This window comes from Oenanthe melanoleuca, chromosome 1A (assembly GCF_029582105.1).
Source record: "Oenanthe melanoleuca isolate GR-GAL-2019-014 chromosome 1A, OMel1.0, whole genome shotgun sequence".
In the NCBI taxonomy this organism is placed as follows: domain Eukaryota; kingdom Metazoa; phylum Chordata; class Aves; order Passeriformes; family Muscicapidae; genus Oenanthe; species Oenanthe melanoleuca.
The window spans coordinates 2717785-2735817 of record NC_079334.1 but is presented as its reverse complement, the minus strand read 5'-3'; the positions used below and the strand labels follow the sequence as shown (position 1 = coordinate 2735817).

General features: G+C 42.6%; 1 protein-coding gene across 6 annotated transcripts in view; it reads right to left on the bottom strand.

Moving 5' to 3' along the window:
• CALD1 (caldesmon 1) overlaps positions 1–17710 on the bottom strand; it is a 152500-nt gene extending 134790 nt beyond the window's left edge. For 2 of the 6 annotated variants that reach the window (XM_056510755.1, XM_056510791.1), the window contains exon 1: positions 17410–17710. The gene's annotated coding sequence lies outside the window, so the exon portion shown is untranslated. The remainder of the gene's footprint in view (positions 1–17409) is intronic. The other 4 variants (XM_056510763.1, XM_056510793.1, XM_056510749.1 and 1 more) reach the window with 3 other exon arrangements.
• Positions 17711–18033: the final 323 nt, after the last annotated feature.

Below are 18033 nucleotides of genomic sequence, written 5' to 3'. Positions count from 1 at the left end.
GCCTTGCAGGACCCAGAACTTCAAGTCATGTAGTCTCATTTAGCAGGTATCTCTCTAAAAATGAGTCATCAAGTAAATGTAAGGAGCTCAGCTCAAAATGAGTATCCAATGAAGTATCTAAGCTCCTGGTATGTTTTATTATCTTTTATTTACCCAGATCTTGATTTTTTTCAAGATCAAGAGTCATCAGACAACAAAAAAATTCAATAGGTTATGTGGCTAGTGAAAGCTCTCAATTCAAATGTAGGATCTCTCCATGAAGAAAGGAAAAAAAAAAAAAGACATAGCTTCCACATTATTGAACATGCTATACCTGGACCTTCAGGGTTTGCTCCTGCTTTAGCTCAATTTAGGTCAATACAATATTTAGGTCAATACAATACAGCACAAGACAATCACCCCTGTCCTTGTGCAATGCCTCCAGTCCAGTTTCACCCTCACTGTGCAAGGACTGAAAGGATAAAGAAAATCTTGTCTGGTACTTCCCCCATGGCAGAGAAGGGCACACCAGTCCATGCAGCACTGCCTGGAGAAAGCTGCCCCTGACACCCTGTTCAATTGTCTCCAAGCCATTTCACCACCAGCTTCCCATTCCTCCCACCCCTGAGGCAGTGAATGGATGAATCTATTGTATTTAATTCAGATAGATTTCCCATAGGAGTCTCTTTCTCCTCTCACATAAGAGAAATAATTCCACAGTGGTCAATCTCACTCTATGTGCAGCCTCCCCAGTAATTACCTGACAATACCCAAGTGGATCAAGAGAGACTTCCAGGGTCAGATAAAACCCATCAGGCCAACAAACAGAGCCATGGTGGGGAAGGGTGAGGTTTTTAATTCCCAACAGCAGCCTCCACACTGCATTTCTGCATTTTGAGCTGCATCCTTTATCAGCTTCAAGCCACTGTTCACTGACTAAAGGACAGGACATCTAAGGTGGAAAAATATAAACAATCCTCCAAGCTGTTTCTTTTTAAATACATTGAAGTATAACAGTCCAAAAGATCTATTTTAATAGTAGCAACACAATAAAATATCTTCTCAAGGTATTTCTATGAAGGAAAAACAATTAAAGATCTACAAGTGTAAATATCATTTGTTTAACTTTTTAGCACTCCACATAACCTTGTTAGGCAGTGTGTGCTGTGTGAATTATGGTCACACTCATTTTTAAAACACTCAGCCTGACAAACATTGCTGTTGTAGCTCATCCTTACTTTAAGAGTGTTTGGGGTCTTTTAGAAGTCAGGTTTCTGAGGGGACAGGCAAGAGGGGAAGCCACCAACCACCACTGCATCTTCTTACAGGACCTACATCATACTAAAGACTCCCCAAAGCAAAGGTTTCAGGAGAACAGACCCTCAAAATCAGGCTTTTTAAACTCCCTTATTAAAAGCTTTGCTCATAAGGGATGACTGAAGTAAATTTAAATCCTGCACAATTCTTTCACAACTTGAACCCCAAACCATTCCAACTTCTGCTGATTGAGTGGTGCCACCCAGATTCACCTCAAAGTTATTCCTCCCTGCCCTCAGTGAGGCTGTCACATCCCTTGGCCATTCTGAACACAAGTTTCCTTTAGCACCTGGAAAGTGAATTTAACTTCCCAAAAAATGGGATGAACAAACACCTGAGCCAGACCTCAAGCTGTCCCATAAACCCAAAGAGCTCCAACCCAGCAATAGTGTGACTGCACCCACTGAGCTTCCTTCAACAGATACCACAGACAGATTTTACCCTCCTGGCTATTTGGATGTATTTTTCACATTCTTTTCAGCTGGGAGGACCCAGAGGGCACTGAAGTGTCTGTTCTAATGTCACATAACTTGTAATCCCCATCTCCTGCCCAGCAGGTTTATTCTTTCCAGTCACACACTGGCACAGAAGCAAGATGTGTGATGAGCAAACTTCAGTGGAGCCACATCGGTGCAGGGAAATCATGGATCCATTTGATCCAGGTCATGGAGGTTAGACATTACCACACTTGCCCATTTTATTTAATTTTTTATCAAGTCAGTGATACAGATTTTAATGCACAGACTCCAAGCTACTGCCCATCAGTACAGCTTCTATTAAAACCCCATGCTTCCATGCATCCAGAGAAATTAGGTTTGTGTAAAATAAAAACCAAAACAGATGCCCAAGAGATGTAAATCAGTGAAGGCCTACTGATGTTACAATGATTTACAGAGCCCAGGGGTTCAGCTGAGCAAAGCTTTTCTGCATTTGGCATTCTCAGAGCACACACAATTCTCTCCCTTCCCCTCCTCAGATTCCCATCAAATGCAGCCCTGTAACACAACTGTTCTTTTCCCAACTTGGCTTCAAGTCATGGCTGCAGCTCTCAATAGTATATAACTTGTCAAGATAAAATATGTTTGGGGACATGCAATCTCTGCTGAGCATTTTATTGACTTAACTCTACCATTTCTGAAAGGCAGCCAAAATTCTTTAAGGTTTTTAAATGACTCTGTTTTTCTAAATATTATCCATGGAAAGATATAAGAACACAAAAATCCTCAGTTGTTTGTGTAATTTGACTTGTGTGCCATGCATTGCCCATCATGATATATTAATTTTCTTTTGCAAGCAAACAAAACAAATCCCAGCTACAAGTTGCTTGGGACATACACAAGGCAGAATTATCCTGGGAACCATTCAAAGCAGGAATTTTGCCCACATAATGTCTGCAGGTCATTCAGAAACTATAATTTTGCTTCTTTAAAAAAAGGGCAACCCAAAAAAAAAACAAAAACAAAAAAAAACAAACCCACAAATTTAGGCCCTCACTGCAGCTTTTCCTTCCAGATGCTGCATGAGGTCCAGGATGGTTAAGATCAAGATACAGAGTTGTTACTGATGCCACAAAAACACTCTCAGTAACATCTCACAGGAGAAAAATGACTCTTGGAAAGACCAGAATATTTGATAATAAGATAATAAGAATGAGGGCACCTCTCAGGAAGATCCCATGTGCCCTCTTGTCCTGTAACACACCCTGGCTACTCAACACAGCTGTTCCTAAATGTTAAGCCTCAGAACAATTCTAAAAACCCCAATGCTCCAAACTGAGACTGAAATTGTAAACCTAATAATTTGCTCCAGCTTGAATCAGTGATCCAAAATTCAGTTAGTCCACATTACTTCAATAAGTGTTCTTTGTGAGGAGGAATTGAAAACTGCCCAAGTGGAAGAAGCAGAAACCTGCAAGATCAAAGAGCAGGAAGAGAAAAGCTGAGCAGATGATGACAGCCTTATCCAGCACTAGTTTTTGGTAAAGCATCACTTTAGTTAATAACATCACAATGCACTTACCACTGCCAGGGCACCTTTCGTTAAAGCACCTCTAAACACTTCCTAGACCCTAATTAAGCCTCAAGCCACAGCATTCCTGTGAAAAATAGCTGCTGAAATTCCCAAAAGGTCAGGAAACAAGTCAGCTCTTACAGCAGATTAACAAGGCTCTACCCAGGACAGGAAATGACACCCAAGTCTGGAGAATAATGAAGGTACAAGCAGTGCTCTGTGCCAGATCTGGTACAGCTTTTCATGATCTCATTCTCAGCACAGCCATCACTGACCAAGGCTGGAGAGCTCTGCTGTGTCAGCCCCTTATCTCTGTGCTGCTGCAGAAATCCCTTTGGGTTTGCTAGGTAAGCAACCAAGAAAGAAAAGGGAAAAAATTCTGCTAAAGCAAAAGCAAAGCAGGGATGGAGTGCAAGAGTCCCATGTGCTGCTCCAGCAGACTGCAGCCTCAAAAGAGATCAGATGCCTCAGGTGCTCCTGAAGATTTTATCAAGTGTTCAATTTTGAAGCTGCCCACTTAACAACAGTTTTACCAGAGATTTTGAAATGAAATGAAAAAAAAAAAAGCTACTCTCACACACCAAGATGCTTTAAACAGAAGAAGATAGTGGGAAGGAGTGTCAGAGGTCAGACCTGCAACTCTGTTTAATTCACTTTAATGTGCACACAGAAGAATGCAAAGCAATAATTTTTCTCTTCTATTTTGCTTGCAGAGCAAAGCTCAAGCCATCACCACTGTCTTCTGACACCAGCCAGCTCTAAGAAACCTTAATGCTAAACCTGGCCAGCTGTAACACATTTGCTAGAGTAATTACATTTATTTTTACAGATTACACAGCTTTAGGTTTCACTTACTGATGTACTAGAAAATCAGAAGTTTTAATTTTGCACCTAAAGTTCAGCACTGCTATAATCAAAGACAGCACCAAGTGCCTAAAGCTGCTAACCATACACACATTTTAAGAACTGAAATATTCAGCTAGCATGTACTACAGCATCTACATTTCTTATCTAATGGCTCAGAGTAACTTATGTCTTTTTCTCTTTTTTCCTGTCACATTACCCAGGCTATGATAAATAGCAATTACCTAAATGTTTAAATCTTTGGCCTCTGTCAAATGAAGCCTTTCTCAACCTACCTAAATTTATGCAGAAGAAATGATGTTATTCTGAGGCTGGTGTTAACAGCTGAGAGTTCTAACAAAATCTGGTTTTTCTGTTTCTGTTTGAAGACAAAACACCATCCAAAATTACATTTCAATTCCCGTTCCCCTCAGCAGGCACAACTGCAAGCTAGGAAAGGTAAAGCCACTGAAAGGATTCAAATGGGTCAAAGTCAAGGGCAGGCACCTATTTCTTTGGGATAGTCAGCTGTTAGTAGAAGAAATGCTAAAATAATACTGAACAGGTAAAATTGACAAAAATCCCCACAACAGCCAGAGCTGCTCTTTTAGGAGAGTTAACTCCCAATCCAAATGATGACAATTAAAAGTTCCTAGAAGCAGTGTGTTGGGGAAATCCAGATGAGATTGTGCATTCCAAAAGAGGAATGATTCCTTTCAAAAGCTGCTGGAAATGTCTTGCCACAGAATATAAACAGGAGAAAACCCACAACTCCTCTAAAGGTATTTCACTGTCTGTAAGGGTCACCTCTGATTTTCCAAGCTGACATTTTTATCTAGAGCCCTTTATTTGGTGAACACAGAAGCTTTTTTCAGTATTAAGGGAGAGGGAAAACAATTGCTTTTTTTGCACTATTTTGAGATGTATTCTGTAAAATAACAAGTGGTTAGAAATTAACTTCAGAGGTAAACTTGGACATAGACTGCACAGGTTTCAATGCAATAAGCAGTATACTGCCACAATGCAGTTGCCTCAAAGCTACTTTAATAAATTGTCTACAAGCTGTGTATTGCTGTGATATTAATATGTGATCAATAAAGTGAAGCAAAAGATGTACAAATAAAGCAATCAGGTAAAAAAAAAAAAAAAAAAAAGAAGCAGTCTGGGACAGCACTGTCACTCAGTTTCATACAAAACAGCAAAATATTCATATTCAGGCAGAATATTTGACACTATGCCCTGTTAGTATGGCTGACACACCCCAAAGTTCTGAACTGGCACCCTTGAGAGAAATTGGATGTGAATGCAGATGGCTCCCAGAAAAAGATTTTAGGGATTGCTGAAATAAAAAGGTGAAAATTGGGTCATGAATCAAATTAATTCTTCAATATAATACAACAGTTGAAGATCTAATTGCTGAAATTTGCAGGATAGCAGCTTACTTTTAATTCAGTCTCCTTTGTTTCTATCCCCTAAAAAAAAACAAAAAAAAAACCTAAAACAAACAAACAAAACCCCCACACTATTCCTGATATTACCTAAAGATATTAATTAAGCTTGACAAAGTGACAAAGCTTCTTACTTACAGTGGGAATTTGAACTTAAAATTGGACACCCCAGTGAGATTTTTTTTTTTTTCCCAATGCTTATTGCAGATGACATGAAAATAGCATGCAATGGACTAGAACAAGATTCAGCTGATACTATCCATACAAACATTGTAAACCACTAATTGCATTTTTTTTTTAATGGAAGAAAAATGTATAAACAAATTCCATTTGCAGAATCAGTGATTAACTGGGTGGAATTCTGCAAATGCCTCATCAAGCAGCCAAGCTGGGTAGCCACTGCTGTCTTTATGAATACTGAAAAGGGGCATTATGTCCATACAGAAAATGCACCTGGGGAAGGAGGACAGGTCATCTTTCATGCACACAAGGAACACCAACACAAGTGGAGGGTGTTTGTTTTCTCCTACTCCTGCAAATGCCCAAATGTAATTTATATGTAAGATATAAATGAGACATTCCATCTCATCCAAATGGCCCTCCAGCTGAAGCCAACTGCACCTGTATAAATGCAAAACCACGTGAAGTTCAAGATTTTTTTTCTCATATACTTTTCTCAGATACTTTTCTCATATTTTTTTTCTCAGATACTTTGTGCAGAGGGCAGCACCAAAGTTGGATGAGAAGCAGCTGTTCCTGTGTGCCCTCCTGCCATGGATGTGCTCCAGAAGAAAACTCTAGTTGTTTGTGACACACTTGTTTCAATTCCTGCATTGCTTTTGGGCACCCCAGAAATGGCTCTGATCTGTCTGATCTCTCCATCCCACACTGCAATTCCAGGGCACTCCCAGCCCTCCTCTTCTCAAAGCCAGTTGTCTCAGCCTTTTGCCACAGGAGAATTGTTCCAACCCTCTGATCCCCTTGGTGACCTCCCAGGATTTGCTGCACCAGGCTGATGTCCTTTCTGTGCTGGGGGACCCCAGAAGTGGGTGCAGCACCCATGGGTGGGGTGTCCCCAGAGCTGAGTGGCACAATTCCTCCCTCCCCTGCTGCCCAGGCTGCTTGGATGCAGCCCAGGACACACCTGGCTTTTCTGGCTGCAGGTTCACACTGCCAGGTCAGGTCCAGCCTCTGCTCCACCAGCACCCCCAAGCTACTGCAAAAATTTAATCCTGTCCTGGCCAAAACTGGGACACCTATGGATATTATATATATATATGGATATTAATCCCTGGGATGGCAGCATATTTTAGAGCTGTGTGTCTTGCTGTAGGAGACAGAATTCCCAACATCTGCCCCTCCCTCTCACTGACTTTCCACATGACCTTGGCCAATTTTGTCTCAATAAAGGGAACTATAAAATGCACAGTACTGTTTAGCACATATGAGGCAGACTGAATTTGGTAAGCACTGCTCAGCTAAAGACAAAATAGAAATGTGGGGCAGTTTTTAAGACAGAAGAATGCTGGAAGAGAGCAGAAGAAAAGGATTTCTGTGCTGTATTCAAACGTGACCTCTCCCACCAGAGTTTCTCCCTCAACAGCATTTAATTTCCTCAAGGAGGAGATCTAGGGAGAACCAAAAAAAAATCTCATCTCAAATGCTTTCAGCAAGTGTCTCTCTACTTCATGCCTACCCCTGTGAATCTGGCAGAATCATTTCTGCCTGATGGCATCGACGTGAAACAAGCTGGTGATCTCAGAGCAATCATGTAAGAACGTATTTCTGCATCACCACTGGAAATAATTACAGTTGTATGAGCCACAGGGACTCCAGCTTCTGCTGTGCTTTTTCTGTGGACAATATAATTAGCTTTGGCTCAGACAGTGAGCACTCAGAAACCTGTAACAGGCTGAGAAGAGACTTGTAACCCCACTCACTAAGAGCCTGCTTTAAATAAGTGGAGAGGGGCACTTAAAACATTCCCTATACTTTATTGCCTTCCCCACCTCAATTTTGGGCTACAGATCAAGCTTAATTACCATCATTCTGCTTTCCTTCGAGTCCTCAAGGAGAGTAAAAACGAAAGTTAACACTACTGAATTCCAGAGTCTTAAAACATTTTCCCTCCACCATGGGGAGGGCACAGCATCAGCAGCAAACCACACTGCAGTGAAACCTTACACCACACACCTGTAAGCATCCCTGTTGCAAACAGAGTGGAGCAAAAAGCATCTGAAACCAGTGTTTACACTGGTGGGAAATCCTGCTAAAATCAAGGGAGCCAGGTTAAACTCTGCACCTAAAGCACAACAAATCCAAGCTCACACCAAAGAGCTGCAGGATCCATTTCCAGGTGTGCCTGTAGCTCAGGTGCTGCTGTACAGGAGAGCAGCAAGCAGGACTACCAGAACATAAAGAGAGCAACAAACCAAGACAGCAAATCCCTCTCTTGTGTCCTTTATTCACTCTTAACCAACACCTGCCACATCTTCAACTGCATTTCCTCACACCCAGAAAAACAGCCAAGCCCATCCCACAGCTGCAGATGTTGCTGTAGCACCAAAACATCCCTCTTAACTAATATCTCTACTGGACCTCAAAAAGTTTTAAAGGTCTTCTGCCTTTTTGAGGCCACAGCTGCATTTTCAATAGAGCACAGCCACCTTCCTCCAATTCTGCAAGATTTAGCTGAGCTGAAGGCTGAGCTTGAAACAATTCTGAAGAGTTGACTCAAGAAATACACAGTTCTTATTTCACTGCTTCCTTCTGTATTTTTAAGGCAGAATAAGTGTACATATGGTGCTTTTGTCTGAACTGGTTTCACAGTTAACTTTGTTTGGTATGGTGGAAAATAAGGAGCCAAAAGTATGAAGCTCCCTGAGAACAGCCTAATTTTGCTGCATTTTCTAGCCATCTAATCAAGGAAACTTAAGGAACCCAATAATAAAAATGCACTCTAGGAAAATTAGACACTTCTTTGGTCTGCCCTGGCACATTTTCCCTGCAGTTCTTTCTGGATTTACACAGGTGCTACTCAAAGCAGAATTTGGCTGCTTTCTCTCAGGTGGCCTGACACATTTACTGCAGTGTGCAGATATGCCCATATATTTTATGTGTATTTAAAGCCCATTTCCCAGACTAAAACCCTCTCCCAGAGAGTCTCCCTAGGTCTCTGTCTGATTCTGGCTTCATTTACTCCCTTGCAAATGAAAAGCATTTCCACTGAAGCCAGTGAGGTAACACTTGTCTTAAACGTGTGTGAGATCATGTCAGAGCCATGGTCCATAACAAAACCAGCTGCTGGTAACTCTTCCACAAGTTTCCATTCATTAGGGGGTTTTTGGGTTTGTTTTTTTTTGCATGAATTCACATGAGCAATATCCATGAGCCAAGAAACACATTTTAGAATGATAGCTATTTCCCCTTGCTAAAAATCTAGAAAGTGCAGCAAACTATCCCAATCCTCACTGAAAAAAAAAAAAAATTAAAAATGACAGTTTATTGCATTTTGTTAATAAACAGAGGTGTTTATGGACAAAACATGTGTGAATGTACTTCTGGGAATTATCCTACACTGCCTCCAGGATAGGGACAAGATGACCTATACATGGCTTTCCCAGCTTTTCAGTTTTCTGGGTGTTGGTTAGGGGGTTTTTTTACACCTATAGCTTCTGGTATTTAATTCTAAATTGGGAAATACTGAGTGTACCTACTTAAATTGAGCCTCAGGGGTGTGTAAGCATGGAACCAGGACCAATGAAAGTTCTATGCCTGCTAATGCCAACAGACTTTCTATTGCCTTGGAGGGTCACAGGAGAGACAGAAATAACGTGCTCAGATTATAATGTTTTTTCCAGTTCATCACACCAGTCTCCAGGCTTTCAGAAGTGTATAACAGTATTTTGTCATGTAAGTCAGATTCATAGCCTGTCACCACTTCAATCCATTCATTTGTAACAAAACATATTTCCTACACATACAGTAAATTCCTTTCATTTTTCACGAAGATGAACTGATCTTTATCAGATACTCTGACACAGAAGGCAAACACACCATTACTCCCTCTACACTTGTTAATATTAAGTTTGCTAAACATTGACTCCAATAAAGGAGCTCACATCTATTTACAGATGATAGTGAATGGGGTGGAGGATGCAAAATAAAAAAATAAATTGCCTGTTTTGGAAAAGCATTTAGGTCACTCTACAGCAGATGGCACAAAAATGACAAAGTAGTTTTTGGTTTGACAAGTGAAGCAATAAACATCTTTACAGACCATGGGGACAGTGTGCAGCAGCAGAGTTCAACACCATGAGCTCCTGCAAAGCTTCTCTACAAGTAGCCAGAAGGAGATTGCACAAACACTGAGCTGGTCACAAATCATTTAGGGGAGGTGAAAACCAAAGGGAAATTACACCCAAACAGGCATCATTTACACTTTCCTCATCTAGGAGGTAAAAGAAAAACAAAGCAGTCTCCCTTTGGAATCATGGAGACGGTAAAAATAGAAGAAATTAAAAGCATTTTTGCCCATGCAATAATACTTATTGCATTCAGTGTGATTATTACTCAAGGGACTTTTTCCAAAGGCTCCAGATGCCATTAAAAAAGCTGATATAACGCAGAGTTTCTCACAATCCAAATCCTGAATGAAAAAATATGAATGAGATTAGATAAGTAGTTATTTTGGTCTCCAAACTGGCTACCTCCTATCCTTTTCTAAGAGATGGAGAACAGAATTATTCATGTGCTCCTACTGCATTACCCAACAGTCCCAGCTTGACTGTGTTGCTTTTGGCCACGTTGGAGCTCCTCAGTGGGCAAGGCTTAGCATGACTTTGTGATAATGGGCAAGTGCCACCAGCTCAGCAGCACTGCTGGCCAGAGGGGAAAAGTATTTGCTTTTCAAAATTTGGTTTCAAAGCCAGGCAACCTGTCACACCCATGTCAAACACGAGCATGGTGTGCAATGAGGGGAAATCCAGTGGGTCCATCAGCCCTCCTGGCCACATAGATGTGGGTTTTCAGCAAAATTATATAGGAGATATCAGAGAACCTCTAAACTTTCCAGTGTGGCACAAACAACGTGCTTCTAAGGTGCTCAATGCAAAGCAAACAACAAAAACTCCAGAAAACTTCCATCAAGCAAAGTACATCTTGCTGCTCCATTGCTGCACTTAAACTTCCTCAATGTGAAATAAAATCCAACTACACCAACTACTTTATCCCCACAATATTGATGGCAGAGAGGAGCAATCCCCAAACAAAATAAACTGAAAAGCAAGACAGTGAACAGTGCTCCAATGACTTTGCATCTCAGTGCTGTCTCTGTAGAGTTTCACCACCTAGAAACTGCTGGGATGGAAAGAAAATCCCCAAGAGCTACAAGGAGCACTGGGAACCCCTTCTGCAATTCCCTTCCAAAGCACACTGCTCCCAAAACTCATCCCTGTTTATACACACACTCATTTGCTTCACTCCCCATCCTTGACAAACCAGAATTTAATCATTGCTTTTCTTAAAGTTAGTGCTTTATACCTGGTGAGAATGAGATTTTGTCCACTAATCCCAGTTTTTAGTCATATAAATGCACACTAGATGCACTGAAGACCAAGAAACTGCATTTATACATGCACTGGTAAAGGAAATGTTATTTTCTTGTTTGGGTTATATGGGGAGGGGAGAGGAAATAGACTGGTGTGTCTGGTTTTAAAAGGAGGGTTAAGTGGCAAACAAAACCGACTGAAGTTTACAGGGATCTAAATAAAGGAGCAAGAAAAAAAACTGCTCACAGAGCTTCTAGTAACACACAGCAGAGAAAACTCCAAGCAGACTACATACAAAGGTTTCTGCTTTTCCTTTTTATTGCCAGCATGTTCCTTGATTGCACATTGTGCCCAGTGAACAAGCCATTTACTGTTGTGGTTGGAGTGAATGAAGTTCAGACCTTTCCTACATATGGCAGGGCCTTTTAATCACCATGGAGCAATGGAATTTTCCTGCCTTCCTGGTTTGCAGTGCCCTCTCTTGTACAAAACATCATTTCCCAGTGAATGCTTCTTACTGGGATTTTGACCCAGTTCCCTACTATCATTGTCCTTCAGGGGATGTGTAGAAAATCAAACAAAATGGGTCAGATTCTTGATAGCAAGCAGCTCTCAGGGAATTCTGAATTCCTCTAGCTCAAGGAAATCAAACACACTAGATCCAATGCCTATTTTTAAAAACCTCCCAATATCATTTACATCACTAAATGCAACCCCAGCACAGCTACTGGAATGAGGTTCAGATTTAGGCCAGCTAATGCCCAGGTTCTCCCTCCTCCTTTTCAACAGTGCAGCAGAAAAGAGCTAAGTGGTGTTTTAAATTACAGGGACAGCAGCAGGGAAATTCTCAGCTGGCCTGCTTTTGTCAGTATAATATACATTAGCCACAGAAATGCTTGGCTCTGTATCATCTGGGTTGCCTGAACCTCTTGCTCATATTTACAGCAATTAAAATGCTGCACTTCAGTCTTTCTAATCCCAGCTCTGTTTGAAGTGGCAAAGGAACAGCTGTGGCTTATCAGACATCTGAATGGAACTCCTCATTTTCATAGCAGGGGTGTGGCTCTGCACATGGGGATATGCTGCTCCCAAAGCCAAACAAAGCAGCAAAACCTCTCTCCTTTCTGCAGAGCCAAAGTGATGCTGACTGGAGGCATCCTGCAGGTAAAGGAGAGCTGACCAAACACTTCTCTCCAACCCACTCCTATTTCCAAACGTTGGTAGACAAGCTCTTGGAATTCTTTTTCCAAACCCATGAGTTTTAACTGAGTCACACCAAAATTCTCCCCAGCTCAGTGAGTGCTGAAATTGCTGAGAAATGAGGTTATCATAAGGTCATTAGGAAGGTGCAGATAAAGTCCTTTTTGCCTCCTCCATCTGCAGCTGAACCTGCTCAGACTGAGCAGAAATTGTCCTCAGTCCAGCAGCTGATAGCAGAAAGCAATGGTCACACCAGCACTGCTAGGTCCTCTGAAATTGAGAGGAATTATAAAAGGTCATGCCTTTGTGCATCTGGGGTGAAAGATTTTACCAGGGTGAACTTTGTGGTTCAAGGGGGAAAAAAAAAAAATCAAGTGAGGGCCATTTCACCATTAGAGAGCTCGCTGTCAAAGAAAATAATGAAGTGGGAAAAGGGTAGAAACATGCCCTGTGGCAGTCAGAAAGACAAGAGAGAACATCAAAGCCTTGCAAATAAGAAACAAACAATGGCCTGATCAGAGTCTGCTTCATCTGGGCAGAGCTGCCTTTGAAGAGGAGTGGGATCCAGTGGGCACAAGGCTGCAGGATCCAACCTTGGCTTCTGCAGGAGCAGGGGCTCTCCTGGATGAGAGCTTGGCCAGCCCTGCTCTGCCTGCCCCAGGCAAAGGCAGCTCCTTTGGACAAGGACACAAATCTGTTTGCACTGCTGTCACAGGTCCAGGCCCCCTTAGCCATTTCAGAACCATGAGCACTAGCTCTTCCTCAGCCCAAATTATTTAACTTTTAGAAGGAACACAGTGATTTCCATGCCCCTTAGGTGTCCACATGCTTCAGGGAGGGTTGGGAAGGTCACACGTGCATGGATGTGCAGGGACACTGCCTTCCTGCATTTAGCAATACTTTCCACTTCATATTTGTCAGCCTTCTGAATAGATCCCAAACCAGCAAAACTTTATCTCCACAATCTATTTATAACCCTTCTATGAGCTAAATTCCAAAGATTTTTTTTTTTTTTTTTTTTTGCCATTTAAGGACATAAAACAGAAAATGTGCAAATGGGTGGGTTCCACTTTGCTTCACGCCCTCCAGAGCAAGTCTGAAGGGAAAATGCTCTTTATTTGTATTCTGTATACACAAGAGGGTGTGGAAACATGTCATGTTTCCATTGCCCTGAAATCTTTCCCTAATATTTTCCCCACTGCAGCTTTGCCTGGCCCCAGGGGTTAAAATTTCGACTTTCTCATCAACATGAGACTGAGCAAGCAGATAAGGTCCAGCAGCTTGCTGAGCAGTTTTGCTTCCAAGCTTATGACACTATGGTGGATCTGTAAGCACAAGCTGCCTTTGTGCATTTTTGGAACTCACATGACAGCTCCACAGCTGTCCAGATGCAGCACAAACAATTCCATCTCCAAGCACACAGGAAATGCCCTCTGGACATGACAGCACAATGTCACCACTGCCACCCTCACCACATTCCCTGGGCTTCAATGGTTGCATACCCATAATCTGTGTGAACACAACATGAAAAAAAGTCTAAAATGATCTGGGAAATCAGTAAAAAATAAGGTTTTAGCCAGTGCCTAAAGTTGGCATTTTGGCATTGCAAGTTCTTTCTAAACACTAATGAACTAAGCCCCAGCAGAGCCATGGGCTAAATACAGAAAGGTACAGATTATCCTTTACTTGGAGATAGAGAAACAGACACAGGGCCATTAAGTGACTCACCAGGTATTTATGACCACAGGAAAAAAATTCAAAGGAGAAACTACTCCAGTGGCTTAAGACATTGCTGGCTCTTTCCCTTTCTTTCACCTGCTTCCTCAGCTACTTGGTCCTGCCTTCCCTGCAAGCCAGCAGGACAATCCCCACAGCAATTCTTCCTGGCTTCAACCCATGAACACTGCTGTAGATAAGATTTTCTGACCAGGAGGTGCCCCTACACTTCATGGACAGAAGAGGGAAAGAGACATCAGTTTTTGGTGGTGATTCCAAAGGAAAAATGCATGAAAAGGAGCACTCCTGTAATTCAGGATGTAAAGCACACAGCTAACACACCAGCTAAGGAGCAGTGTTACATTCCCTAACCCTTTTGGTTGGTCAAATCTGTTTCAAGAAATTTAGGAGCAAGCTCCCCCGGGGGTGGGAGGGATCCCAAATTACAGAGTACTGAGCGTCCTTCCCTGCTGGGTTATGTACAAAAGCATCAGGAAAGGAAAAAAAAAAAAAACAGAAAAAACCAGTGTTATATAGCTGAAGTGTCCTGTGACCTGGGTGTTTCATCAGAGAGGTCAGATCTAACATGACCTTCAAATGCCTCCGAGTCAAATTTCAGCCAAACCCTTGACAAGCAGCAGCTACACCTTCCAAGCAAGAGCAGCACCCCAAGAGGAGGTGCCTGCACACAAGGGAGGTGCCTTCCCTCCAGGTGAGCTGCCCCAAACCCATCCTCACCCATTCCACCCCCCAGCAGCTCTGCACAGAGCCAGCAAACCTTCCCCAGATCAGCGAGGCAGCAGCTTTCTCATCACAAGCTGCCAGGGGCTAGGTACTGAGAAAAGACAGTTTTTAAAGAATGAAAGCTCTCTTTGAAGGCAGGCTCCCACTCCTTGCAGTCACAGCCCTGTGTGCCTCAGGCTTTGTACACCTGGAGCCCAATCCTGCAAAGCTGCTCTCAAAGGCAACCAAGGACTGCACTTCCCCTCTGCCCTGTTACCTTTTTTGGTGCTTTCTCCCATAGCCAGGAGAGTCCAGAGCAGCCCTGCAGATGGACTGCTGTGATCTCCTGGCCCTCTCATTCTTAGGCATATATGGTTTCCTGTCCCTCTCTGCTCACACACTGGGATCAAATGCTCCAAGCTGCACCCTTGGCAGACAGGGGTTAAGAACTCCACTGATCTTTTAATTCAAAGTAAAACTCAGGCAGCCCACAAGAATAGGTCTCATGCAAGCAGCTCCTGAGAAATCAGAGTGTTTTCCACAGCCCCAGAGCACTCCAGTTGTGTTTGTCCTGCAGGAAGGAAGTCCTGCAGGCTCTCACTTTTCTGCAATGAAAAGATCACCCCCACAGGCAGGGCTGCTCCAGCTGTGCAAAGGGAAGGCTGAAACAAGCAGCACTTCCAGTCAGGATCCTGATGGATCCTCCCTGGCATCTTCATGGGACAGGCAGCCATGAGAAAAGCCTTCCCCACCTGGAACAAGCAGCACTGCACCCTAATCCTGGGTGGGATTGAGCAGATGCTCTGTGCCACATGTGCCCCCGTGAATGAGACCAATAAAATCTAAATGCACTTCAACTTTCCCTGTAATGCCAGCCAGAGTAACTTAGATATGAAGAAGCAGTTGTAGAAAATCCCTCACTCTCCTAAAACATGCTTACATCACTCACTGTCAAAGTGTATCCAGGACTCCCCTTGCATCAGACCCTGCATCCATTAATGATGGTGTTGATTTCACCAGGACTAATCCTGTGAATGAAGGCTGTGGAATTGATCCTCTTGTATTGCAAATGGCAACAAAGAGGAGTTTTCAGGCAAAACAAATTATTCCAGTTGAGTCTCTTGTTTGCAGGCATCTCATCTGCTATTTCTTCCCTCCCACCACAATTTAGAGTCTGCATTAACATATGCAGGGTTTATTAAGATTGCCTATCAAAGCAGCTTCTCTAAAAAAGAGAATCATTTCTTCAAACATACTGAGAAAAGTTCTTCCCTGCTTTACCTTACAAGCAATTTAATAGAGCAAATGGAATAAAAGTTGTGCTGCATTTGTAATTTATGTTCCAAGAGTCCAATCCATTGATTTTGGTGTGTGTAGTTTCAGGGTCCCATCCTGCCTAAATGGCAGCAGAAAAAGATGAGACTTGCTGCAGATGAAGGCTTACTGCTACATTTAGTGAGACAGAAAAAGAATGGAGGCAGATCTCCAATGGCAAATCATACAAACATAATCATTCACAGTATGGCATCTAAAATAGACAAATTGTAATAAATACATGGTTCTTACAAAAAATCCCACTCTGCCTCCTTATTTTCTTTGAGCTGCTGCCAAGGAGGGAACGTGTTATTTTCCCAAATTATTCTCCTGTCTGCCTTTTAGCAGGGGAAGCCTTCTCAGGCAAAGCTGTACAAAAAAACTGCATACTCCGAAAAGAACTTCTCCTTTGAAAACAAATACTCCATAAAAAAGTCATTTTAAAGCAGTCATGTTTTCATTCTTGCAAACAACATTTGACATATGAGACAAATCTAGTCTATCCCTGCAGGTCTGGCCAGAGCTTAGCAGCTCGGTCAGTGTCTGCAGCTACCAAGCATTCATCTGCAGCTGACTTCCTCCCTCCCTTCGTTTTCCCAGCCTTTCCCTGAGAAATTCCCTGCTCTGGAGACACCCTGCCAGCCTTGCACAAGGCTTTCCGACTGTCCCAACATGTCAGAGGAGCTGGGAAGGAGCTGCTCCCTGACAAACACAGACTTCCAAGAGCTCCACTCCCACCCAAGCACGTTTTTTTTAATCCCCCCCCTCCTTTTAACAGGAAAGACAACTTCACAAGAAACATTCTGGCAAGGCTTGTTGGAGGCTGAAAACAAAATCTGATGCCATCTATTGTCAACAATACTTGTGTGAAAAGCTGCCATGAGGGACATCTGCTGCAGCGAGTATCAGATCACTGACACCAACCAGAGCTTTGCTGGATCAGTTACACCAGCGCCCTGAAACGCCACTTATCAAAATGAAAAAATTTAAAAAAAAATTTAAAAAAAATTTAAAAGGCAATTCAGCGGACTGTAACATACTAAAAAGCATTAAAAAAAAAAAAAAAAAAAAAAAAAGGAAAAAAGTAGGGGGAAGAAAAGAAAGGTTAGGATGAAAAATGGAGTGGTGGGAGCAGCACAGATCCTGCCCATCATCTCCTCAAGATTCCACCCAAGACCTCCCTTAGTTGCACCGCGAACATCTGGAAAGGAGGGGGGCACAGAGAAAGAGGAGGAGAGCAAAAAAAAAAAAAAAAAAAGTCTCCGACGGCTCGCTCCCAAACAAACACATCCCGCAAAGCCCTTCCTTACCTCCGGCTGCAAAGTTCTCCCTGCTAGGAAGGAAATGAATAATAACTGCGGCGGCAGGGCAAGGCGCAGCAGCCCTATTCAATAAAAGCGCAGCTCTGCCTTGGCCCCTCCCAAAAAGCCGATGCTGAGCGAACACACATCACATCCCGATGTTTACAATGGGCAGGCGGAATGCATTGTCCTGGATTTATCCTGCCGGGCAGCCAATGGCCGAGCGCAGCAAGGTGACTGCGGGGATGCCTGTCATTCCCCAGGCATGCTCGGGAAGCCGCTCATCGCAAAACCCGAGACCTAAAAAGCCTCCGAAAATTCGTGCGGGCTGCCAGGGCTGTCTTGCTGCATGCCCTTTTTTGGTTATCCTTAGCAGGGCCTCTGAAAGTAAATCCTCTGTCAGGAACAATCATAAGAAATGTTAATCTTGGAGAAGGAGGCTGTCGTGTTGAGCAGAAACGGGGCTTTAAAAAAAGGAAATGCGCCGGGTGGAAAGGGATACACTAAACATATTTACTTTTTGCACCAGTTTTCTTTTATTATTATTATTATTTTAAGAAAATCAAATAAATAATTTCACCACAGCTAAACTTCATTGTATTTTTTTTTAACGAGGACCACATGTACAAGGCA